The sequence below is a fragment of the Echinops telfairi genome, unplaced genomic scaffold (genome assembly GCF_000313985.2).
Source record: "Echinops telfairi isolate 266 unplaced genomic scaffold, ASM31398v2 ScPeMD7_1957;HRSCAF=2489, whole genome shotgun sequence".
Taxonomy (NCBI): domain Eukaryota; kingdom Metazoa; phylum Chordata; class Mammalia; order Afrosoricida; family Tenrecidae; genus Echinops; species Echinops telfairi.
Window position 1 is genome coordinate 1,555,357 of NW_022105855.1, and position 11,747 is coordinate 1,567,103.

The window sequence follows — 11,747 nt, forward strand, 5'->3', positions numbered from 1 at the left end:
TGTATGGATTGTGATAAGAGTTGTATGAGCCCCTAATAAAATGATTTTTAAAAAACTACAAAAAAATAAAAATAAAGAGACCGTTCAACGTGGCAGTCCAATGGATCAGGATTCATGCTTCTCCCATGGAGGAAACCTGTAGTATCTCTGGTTCACTGGCACTATGTGGGCGCCTTCACTGTAAACACCCCAGGGGCTCTCACTGAGCTCACAGAGTGATGTGGAAATCCCCAAGGTTGCCTGACTTCTGCACTTGGCTTGCCTGCCTGAGAAGTAAAGTAAGGGCAGCTGGGGCCATGCAGCCTGTGGACAGCATGCATCCACCTGAGGGCTGCGTCTGCTCGGAAGAGAGGACATCTTCTGGATGCCCAGGCGTGCTGTATTCCAACTGCCCCTTCACTATCTCCTCAGATGCTACCAGACACAATAACTACCAACGGGCATGACGTCTGAGGGTGACTGCCCTCTGAAGAAACCCGGAGCTCTGTTCACTGCTCTTGGCGGGTTTAATGAGGAGGCAAATTGGTGACCAGACACTTGCCATTTGCTGGACACTGTGGCCACCTCTGCTGGAATTGACCCTTCTACAAGGCTTCACTCCTTTCTCTTGGAATCGGTATCACTGTGTCCACTAGCGCTGCCACCCCTTGCCTCTTGGTATCATTGCGGCCACCAGATCTTCTGACCATCTTTGTCTCCTTTCAAAAATGGTCTCCTCTTCAGTATCTCCTCCCAGTCAATGTCCCCTCACACTTCCTGTCAAAGCTGGCAGTGTAATGGCAGATAAAGAAGATGGGCTCTCTCTCCTGTTGGCATTGAAGGTGCTATGAGAAAAACACCAATGCTATGGTGCCCGTGCCTTGAGGTCAAGAAGGGTTTTCGTTCACAGCCTTCCTTGTTTATGTCACAAATCAGTCGGGGCAAGGTAATAAACCATCTCAAAAAGCTCAATGACTTAAGAAAGTATAAGTTCATTTTTCCCCAGGGTGGTGCACTCTGGTTAAAACACTCAGCTACTAACCAAAAGGCTGGAGGTTCGAACCTACCCAGCACACCACGGTCAATGATAATGACGATCTGCTTCCATAAAGACGCACGGCCTTGGAAACCCAATGGAGCATTTCTGCTCTTTCCTGCAGGGTCGCCAAGTGACCCAGTGGGTAGGTGACAGTTAAGGTGAGGACAGGGACAGGCAGTGTGGGTGCCCGGAGTCAACCTGGGAGACCTCCGCTGGATCATTTGCATTCCAGCACCGTGTAGGAAATACTATGGGCCAAGCCTGGAGGTGGGGCAGGCAACCACTCTGCACCTTTTTTTTTTTTTTTTTGGCCAGAACTCAGGTCTAACTGTGTGCCAAGAGCTGTGAGCTCAGCGAGAACAGGAAACAGGTTTGGTGACCATCTCTGCCAAGCTCACTCCCTTCCTCTTCATAGGGGACAGGACTCAGTCTACCAAAATGCCTCTCTCCTCCAGGAACCAAAGCACCGTCCCTAAGCCAACCTCAGTTGTTCGGCCTTAACGGACTTCCCACTGTCTTTAAAATAGTTCCCTCCCAGGAGACTCCTAAGTCCCTTGGCAGAAGGATTTCTGGAGGCCATTCCTACATCCGTCAGCAGTGTGGACATGTCTAAACTTCACTGATGGACCCATCTCAGGCTCAGAGTAGGACCCTCTGCAACACTGGTGCCAAAGAGGTAGCCGCAGCTAACAATGGGTGTGAGATCCAGAGAGCAAAACAGGAACTCCTGGAGCAAAGAGCAGTAAGAGTGGTGACTTTGAAGAAAGCAAATGATCGCAATGAATAATTTGGGGCTAAATCTAAATGCAAACGTCAAGGAATGTGTGGATTCAGTCTTACATTTGGATCATGAGTTCTAAGAGGGCACGTGCACAAGTGGCATGCTCCCTTCTCATCACACGCAGAGAATGTGAGTCTATGACCAGGCACAGTGGGACGTGCAAAGACAAACAGGTCTCTGTGCCTTGAGTATCCTTCAGTAAAGCACAAGAGCTCATCTTGCTCAGATTCAGACAGGCTTCCCGCTGAAAGAACTTTCTAGCATCTAGATCAGGGGTCCTCAACCTTTTTAAACAGGAGGCCAGTTCACTGTCCCTTGGACCGATGGAGGGCCAGACTATAGTTTTTAAAAAACTATGAACAAATTCCTATGCACACTGGACGAGTCAGCTGCTAAGCAGGGCAGGCAGCGGTGGCAAAAACCCCCAGTAGGCCAGATAAATGTCTTCAGCGGGCCGCATGTGGCCCGCGGGCCGTAGTTTGAGGACCCCTGATTCAAGATAATAAAGTGCTTTCTGGGCTCTGAGATTTAAACAAAGCCTTCTGCTTTAAAAGACTGGGTGGCATCTATGTTTTAAAACATTAGTTTAACTATTATAATGCGCTCTCTTATAAAATGGCAATGATGTTGCTAACATGAACCAGAGACATCCAAAAATCATAGATTTATAAATGGATCTGGAGCTTGCATTTAATCATAGCCCTAATCTAAAAACAACTAGTTCTTATGACATAGGCCTACTTGATACTGGTCCTCATGAAGAGATCATTGAAAATAGGGATACCATAGCAAAGTGTGGTGAAGAAATCAGATGGGACTTGGCTATCAGAAAGAATAGTGTCTGGGTTCTTAACGGCTTGCCTTCAAACTAGCAGACATCCAAGTGAGGAGTCAACTAAGTCCACATGAAAGAAGCACACTGGCCCATGTGATCCAATGATTGTAAATCACAAAATGCAAATCCAGAGGAGGGACTAGCATCAGAGCTTACATTGTGAAAGTTAGGCTTTCAGAAGGCTATGAATGGCAGTGGAAGCCCATTATACCAGTACCCAGGAGATCTTAGCGGAGCCCCTGCTCACACAACAACAGACACTGTTTCCTGTAAGGTCCAGCCCCACATCCAAATGGGTCCAAGGGCAGTTGTGTAATTGAGGGGTACATTAAAGAGACCTCAGACAAGGTAAAGCATGCAGGGGCTCACCTCTTCCATGCTGACCTGAACCAGAATGAGGGAGGAATGTAGTCTCTCACAGCCTTGTATAATCTCGGGCATGGATGTCATGGTAAGGTAACAGGAAGGGGTTGTATTGGAGGGATACATGTAACAGTAGGGGGACGAGCTAGGGGTACATGCAGTAGGAGGGGGCTGTACTAGAGCAGTGGTTTTCAACCCTCCTAATGCCATGATCCTTTAAGACAGTTCCTCGTGTGTGGTGACCCCCCAACCATAAAATTATTTTCATTGCTACTTCACTGTAATTCTGCTACTGTTATGAATCGGGCGACCCCTTTGAAAGGGTCGTTTGCCCCCCCCCCGCTCCCCCCCAAAGGGGTCGCGACCCACAGGTTGAGAACCGCTGTACTAGAGGCACACATGTGACAGGAAGGCACATGCATAACAAGATGGGCGGATTCTAGAGTCAAGATGGCGGCCTAACCTTGGTCATCTATGAGCTGGCGGGACCTTACGTGTCCCTGAGCGCTTCTCCAAGGGAAGGATCTATGATCCTAATTATAAGAGAGTGGACCCCACTTAGGGAGGACAGACAATAGGGTCAGAGTGCTCTCGATGGCAGACAACCTTCAGGCAAGTAGCCTTCAAACAGTTGACCTTCAAAGGTAGGTGGTAGCAACCATGGGCTTGCAAGCCCCTTAAGATCGGCATTATTACAGGAGACATCGTGAGGAATAACTTCTACCAAGGAGAACGGGACTGGAATGCATCTTCAATTCATGAACGCGAAGGTCTCCCTCCACGGAGTCCCAGCTTCTCAGACTCAACGTATGAACACTGAGAGTTTGTCCGGATACTCTCCCTCCCGGTTCTGTTTCCCACCGTTTGGGACCTTTGCCAACCTTGATTCAAAGTGTAGCCCCTCCACTGTTTTATGGGGGGGGGGGAGCACTCCCAAGGCACCCAACATGAAAAAGGTATCGTTGTACCAAGCTGTATGGGATCATGGGAAGGTGACAAAGGGCTGTTAGTCAGGCCCCTTCTCCCAGCACCCTGACCCTGACCCATCAGTGTGTCTTCCTCTCCACAGGACCCTCTTAGACCTGGCCCACTGCTGGACTTTCCCTCCCTCCCTCTCCGCCTCCCAGTACCATTCCCCGCAGCACTAGGCTGGAGTCTCATCCTACGGGAAGCAGGATCTTTCATTGAGGCTCTCCCACATCAGCTGACGAGAAAATGCCATGCCCTCCACATTGTCCTTGCAACGTCGCCTTGTGTAATTCTCAGAGCACTCCTATGCAGCTTGTGTTGGTGCCTCCTTCTTACCATGCGGAAATACGAGCTGCGATCGATAAAGCCACTTGCCCAGAGAGATAAAGGCTACATAGTTCCTAAGCGTTTGAAGGAAGGATTTGAATGCAGGTTTGGCTGTCTTGTCATCGCAAGCAAGGACATCAACTACAGGACACGGTGCTGCAGTTTGTTTCATCTTCATACATACGGCTCACACTCCGAAACTCATCTGTGCAGGGAGCCACCACCTATCACTTTCATTTGACCGAAAACCTGAAAATGGTGTTCATGGAGACAATATGGTTAAGATAGCGAAATATCCAAAGTGATTTACAGATTTGATGCAATCTCTATAAAAACCCAACAGCCTTTTCTGCAGAAAGGGAGAAGCCAGTACTCAAATAATATAGAGATTGCATCGAGTCTGTAAATCACTGTGGATAGTGTTGGTTATCATATATCTGACAAAGGCTTAATTTATAGAACATATCAAAACTCTGTCAACAAAAGAGGCAAACACCCTAATTTAAAAATAGGCAGAAAACTTTGATGGAGAAATGGAGAAATTGGAAGCCCACTCCATTCATGGTGGAATATAAGATTATGCAGTCACTGTGGTAAACCGTTGAACAATGGTCTAAAAATTAAGCATAGAATTACCACATGACCTAGCAGATATATACATTTGGATACACACACTCACATGTAATCTCCAAGAGGGTTCAAAGCAAATACTCAACTGGATACTTATATACCAGTGTTCACTGCATCACTACTTACAAGAGATAAGAGGTGGACTCCTGTAAAGAGCTACAGTCTTGGAAACCCACAGGGACAGTTCTACCCTGTCCTGTCCTACAAGGTCACATTAGTCGGCATGGACTTCATGGCAGTGAGTTTGAGTTTGTGATTTTTTGTTTGTTTGTTTTTTAAGGTGGAAACAACCCCAGTGTCCATTAGCAGATGAATGAAGAAACAAAATGTAGTCTATGCTTACAGTGTCATATTATTCACCCAGAAAGAGAAAAGAGGTTTTGATATGTACTACAACATGGATAAAATTTGAAAGCATTATGCTAAGTGAAGTACATCACCAGACAAATAGTATCTGATCCCATTTCAAAGAATATCTGGAACAGGAAGATACATGGAGACAGGAAGTAGATTAGTGGTGGTCAGGGTGGTGGGGAGAGGAAAATGGGGTGTTACTGTTTAATGTGTATGGCTTTTCTGACTTAGGTAATGAAAATATCTTAGAAAAAATCATATGATTGCTGTATAACATGCACAGTACTAAATTATATACTTTTAAATTGTGCAAGCTTTTCTATATATATTTAACCACCAAGGGGGGGAGAATTTGTCATCCCTGCCTTATTTATAGCATCATAACCAGACCAAGTCCCCCTGTAAGACAGGAGCTGATTCATGATAGATGCTCAATGTAGGGTGTAACTGATATCTGGCCAGTATTTGTTCTAATTTGTTGGGACTCTGATTACTTGGCTATTATGATGTCAAAGACTACCTGTACTAGTTTTTATAAACTCTCTAGTGGCACACCTGGTTGAGTCTTTGCAGTTTGGTATTTCCTGCTCACTAGTTAAGTCCTAAGTTGTTGTTAGTTCATGGTCCTTAGTTCTGCATTTCTAGCTCACTGGTTAAGTCCTAAATTATTGTTAGTTGCTGTGGGCTCAAGTGTGCAGAGAAGGACTGCTCCTTGGGGTTTTCAAAACTACAGATCCTCACCTTTCCGCAGATCAGCAGAGGTCTGATCTTCCAGGGCATCTCTGCACGTGTTTGAGCCTTTTGGAGCCCTGGTAGCATGGTGGCTATGCCTTGGGATGCCATCAGCAAGGTCAGCAGTTCAAAACTACCAGTTGGTCCAAGGGAGAAAGATGGGACTTTCTACTCCTATAACAGTTACAGTCTCAGAAATTCCTAGAGGAACTTCTCCCTTGTCCAATAAGGTCGCTACGAGTCAGTGTTGGCTTGTTGGCAATGAGAGTGCTCAGTAGGGTTCCACAAGTCAACAAACCTGAAAGTCAGTGAACTGTGTACCTGAAATACTAGAATACTTCATTTTCCTGCTCTTCTCAGAGTATCATCACAGGTGGCTATATGTTGTAGTGATTTAACTATATATCTACCATATTAAAATGTCAAACTCCTCAAGAACAGAAGTGAGAGATAGTCATCTTTTTAGCTTACACAAGGTATAACATATTGCAACAAATATGTATTGGATAAATGTGAACTCATAAATGAATGTTGCATTATAAAAGAAATTTAAATCAATTTTAAAGAGCAAAACCATAAAGCGAAGATTTTATGACTTATGAACCTATTTTTCTATGTTCACATGGCTCACCTCTCCTCTTCATACCCAGTCGGCATGAATTCAGGAAACCCTTTGGAGAGCTGGAACGTTCCACGTATGCTTTACAGTTCCCACTTCTCTCTCACTGATCAACAGGGCTCAGCTTTTCGGATAATTACCTCGGATGTTCTCATCTCTGCAGCTCTCTAAAGAATGATAACACACGATTAGAAACTTTGGCACAATGTCAAAGGACCATTCCTGCTCATTGCTGTCCAGGGAGCAAGAGACAGCGAGCAAAACCTGCAAGATGCTTGCTTCAAAGGCCTTGCAACCCAGTGGGGGAGACAGACATGAAGCAAGTCAACAGACAGATAATACGTCATCACACCATGTGATAAGCCTCCAGCAGGAAAAGAGCATCGTACCAGGAGAGAGAATTGTAGAGAAAGCATGCAGTGGGATGGGGAGTGAGGAACTGGCTCTCTAAGAAACGTGTCTACACTGAGACTGGGAGATTGGGTAGACGTTGTGCATGTGAAGTGTGGAGAACTGCTTGTGTAGGGTCCAGATCAGAGAAGAGCTTGGCTCTCTGGAGGAAAGATACCTGGGAGACGCCCAGAGAGGGTAGTGAAAAGTCAGTCTGTAAGCAGGACCTAAACCACCCTGTGCCTTGAAGCCTTGGCAAGCGTTTTGGTTGTCTTCCAAGGGCAACAGGAAGGCAGTGGGGGACTTTTTTTTTTAAAAAATCATTTTATCGGGGGCTCCTATAACTCTTATCATAATCCAAACATACATCCATTGTGTATCCTGTTCAATTGGGAAAGATTTGATCCGGAAAAGCTGGACAAAAAGAAGCTGATTACACTGTGTAACTCTATTTGGCCCCAGTATGTTCTAGAGAAAGGAGAGTCGTGGCCAGCCAATGGTACACTTTCCCTTCCAACCCTGCAACAGCTAGAACATTTTTGTGGAACGATGGAAAGGTGGTCAGAGATGCCGTATGTTAGAGCATTCTTCCTTTTGAGGAAGAACAAAGATCTTCATTCCCAGTGCACCCAGGACCCCCTAAGGGACCCTGGACTTAAGGGCAGCGAAACAGCCCTGAATATTTTACCTGTAGTAGAGGCAGCAGGGGAATTTGGTCCCCAGGCAATTTACAAGCCTTTTTCTCTAATTGAGCTCAAGCAAATTAAAAATTACTTGGGCAGTTACGCTAACAAACCCAAACAGTATATAGAACGCTTCCAGCACCTCACCCTAGCCTATGATTTAACCTGGAAAGATGTAATGGTCATACTGGGACAGACTATGACAGACTTTGAGAAAGAACGGGTGCTCAAAGGTGCTAGGAAGTTTGCAGAGGAGTTACATGTGATGAGTGAAAAGTACCCTGTAGGGGAAACAGCTGTACCTTTAATAGACCCTGATTGGAATCATAGTGAGCCTCAGGACAAGTGGGCACGGGAACATTTCCTGGTGTGCATCAAAAGGGGACAAAAGTCAGGCAGGCAAAAGGCCATTAATTATGCCAAGGTGACAGCGATTCACCAGGAACCTAGAGTCTCCTGTAAGCTTTCTAGAGCGGCTAAAGGAAGCCCTAAAGAATCATACTGCGGTAGATATAGACTCCTGTGAGGGGCAAGTCTTGCTCAGGGACAAGTTTCTCACACAGGCTGCACAGGACATTCGCAAAAAAACTCCAAAAATTAGTGCTGAAGCCTGAAGGAGCTACACTTGTGGAGATGGTTTCTTGTGCTAATACGGCCTTTTACAACAGGGAGCAGGAAGGGGGGGCTCGAGCCCAGGATCAAGCCCAGGAGAAGGAGAGAAGGAAGGACAGTAGGCATGCCCAGGTATTAGCTGCACTGGATAACCGATGTCCATCGAATGCCTCCCAGGTTTCTCAGACCTTTGGACCAGGTACCAAGTGCTACATTTGCCAGTGACCGGGTCATTGGGCTAGAAATTGCCCTAACCAGAACAAACCTCCTCGGACGCCATGTGTCCATTGCAAGCAGACTGGCCATTGGGCTGGCCTCTGTCCTAAGGCCAAAAGTCTGGAGGGGAAGCACCCGCAGGCCAACGTGCAGCTGATAGCGGGGGAGGAGGACTGAAGGTGCCCGGTCCGGACGGCCCAGCAGCAAGAGATAACTGGTACTGGTCTGGAACCTAGGGTGTGCATCGATGTGGCAGAAAGGTCAGTAAACTTCCTTTTAGATACTGGGACCACCTTCTCTGTCCTTATTTCCTTCCCAGGACCCCTGGCACCCCGCACCTGCTCCATCCTGGGAGTGTCAGGAAAACCTGTAGTTAAACATTTTACTGAACCTCTCAGATGTCTATGGGATAACTTTTATTTTTCTCATAGCTTCCTAGTAATCCCTGAATGTCCAGCTCCTCTCCTAGGCCAAGACATCCTGTCCAAGCTGCACGCCTGCATAGTCATCGGGCCTCATCTTCGTCCCTCTACAGCTTTCCAATTGTTCCTCACCGTGGAGGAGCTTCAGATTCCCCCACAGGAACCATGGGAACAAGCAAAGATGCTGGAATTCTGCCTTCGACCTGATGGATGGTGGGAGAAGGACAACAAGCTCCTCTTGCCACAAAGGCTACAGTGGAAAGTCGTGAAAGTCTTCCACGACTCCACCCACCTTAGCCATAAACCCTCCTTGACCCTGCTCACTCAGTAGTTCTGTAGGGCCAACTTAACTTCAACCATCAGGTCAGTAACTTCCCACTGTCTCACCTGTCAGACCAACAGTCCCCAAGGGGCACTCAGAAGTCACCTTGCTCAACCTGTCGAGCGCAAGAGATCCTACCCTGGGGAAGACTGGCAGATAGATTTTACCCAGGTTCCTGCTGTCCAGGGATTTAAGTATCTTCTGGTGTTTATAAACACCTTCACTATTCCTGTGAGCCACTGGACGGGCTTAGAATGGTCTTTCATCGCCACCCCAGGCCAGATGAGGGCCACGCTGGTAATTCTACCTCAGACCCCTCACAACCTTAGGCCAGTAAATGCCTTTACCCCGTTCCTGTGTTTACAGTGACTAAACTCTCGTGTGTTAGTCCCAAAATTTCTATTGATTTCCTGTGACACAAACCTAACTTCAAGGGCACTGCCACCTTACAATCTTACCCTTGTCTCACTTAAACTGTTCACCTGTGTCTGTTTGTTTTTCTAGAAGTTCTCAGGTTACAAGGCCTCTGAATCAAGTGTGCCAGCTCCAGGACCACCGTCTCCTAAACCCACCTCGACCTTATCCATCCTGAGCCCTAAATGGACAATCCCGTCTAACAGAGTAGGAAGGGTATGGACCCCAAACCCTACTTTGCCCCCTTTGCCAGCAGGAAGTAGCAAGAGATGTCATCATCCAGTATCCCAAAGATTTGGGTCCATATCTCTTCAGGGGGTAATGTTAGGTAGGTTAGCAAAGGGCTGGGAATGTCTGTTAACACATGCCCAGAGGGCCAAGCTAGGGAAACAAAGGAGTGGCACACTGCACATGCTCAGGGTTCCCGCCCCGGTAGGCAAGGGTGGGCGTGAACCTGAATTGGCTCACCTAGCCAGGTAAATTCAATTCAGCCAATGGGGTCATTCAGGGGTCTTCCACCATGCCTCCCTGTGGAATCCTTGAAAAGGCAGAAGCCCGGAGAGCGAGAGCGAGAGCGAGAGCGAGAGAACTTTGGCGCAGAAAGCTTTGGGACACTTTTGCGTGACACCGAGCAGCTTCCAACCAGGCTGCATGTTCGGGAGGAGCCCCACGGGTGCCATGTAAACCTGAAACTTCTTCTAACTCTCATAAAACTCACTTGGATCATGAGCCAGGCTTCAGCGTGAATTCTTTCTCGCGCGGAGCCAAGGACCGAGGTATATCTAGCTATGGAGAGATCTAACAGATCTTGGCTGAAAGAGAATACCACAAAGATGTCTACTTGTGTTTTATTGACTATGACAAAAGATTCAACTGTGTGGACCATAATGAACTGTGGATCACCTGGAGAAGAATGGGAATTCTGGAACACTTCATTGTGCTCATGAGGAACTTATACACGGACCAAGAAACAGTTTTGCGAACAGAACAAGGGAATACTGATTGGTTTAAAATCAGGACAAGTGTTTGTCAGGGTTGTATCCCCTCACCACACTTGTTTAATCTGTATACTGAGCAAATAATCAGAGAAGCTGGACTATATGAATAAGAATGTGACATTAGGGTTGGAGGAAGGCTTATTAAAAACCTGTGACACCCTGATGACACAACCTTGCTGGCTGAAACTGAGGAGGACTTGGAGCACTTGCTGATGAAGATCAAGGGCTGCAGCCTTCAGTGTGGATTACCACTCAGTGTAAAGAAGATCCAAGTCCTCACAACTGGACCAATAGGAAACAGCGTGATAATTGGAGGAAAGGTTGTAATTGTCAAGGATTTTGTCTTATTTGGATCCACAATCAAGGCTCATGGAAGCAGCAGTCGAGATCAAAGGACCCCTTGCATTGGGTACATCTGCTGCACAAGACCTCTTTAGAGACTGAAAAGCAAGGATGTTACTTTGAGGACTAAGATGTGCCTGACCCAAACCATGGTATTTTCAATTGCCTCATGTGTGTGAAAGTTGGACAATGAATAAGGAAGATTGAAGAAGAATTGATGCATTTGAATGGTGGTTCTGGAGAAGAATATCGAAACATGACATGCTAACATGACAAACTGATCTGTCTTAGACGAAGTATGGCCAGAGTGCTCCTTAGAGGCAAGAATGGCAAGACTTCATCTTACATAACTTTGATCATATTGTCAGGAGAGACCAGTCGCCAGAGGAGGACGTCATACTTGGTAAAGTGGAGGGGCAGCAGAAAGGAGGAAGGCCCTCAGCGGATGGATTGACACCCCGGCGGTAACAAGGGGCTCAGGCAGAGGAACGGTCGTAAGGATGGCATGGGGCCCTGCAGCGGTTCGTTTTGCTGTGCGTAGGGTCCTTATGGGTCGGAACGGACTCAATGGCACTTACCAACAACAACAACAAGAACAAAAGCCGAGGCTGAGCACCAGGCTCTGTGTGATGATTTCTCAGGAGCTGGATCCGACCTGGAGAAATGATGTGAAAGTCTACAGTATCTTTAGGTGCCTTGGAAGTGGACGGAACTGCCCAG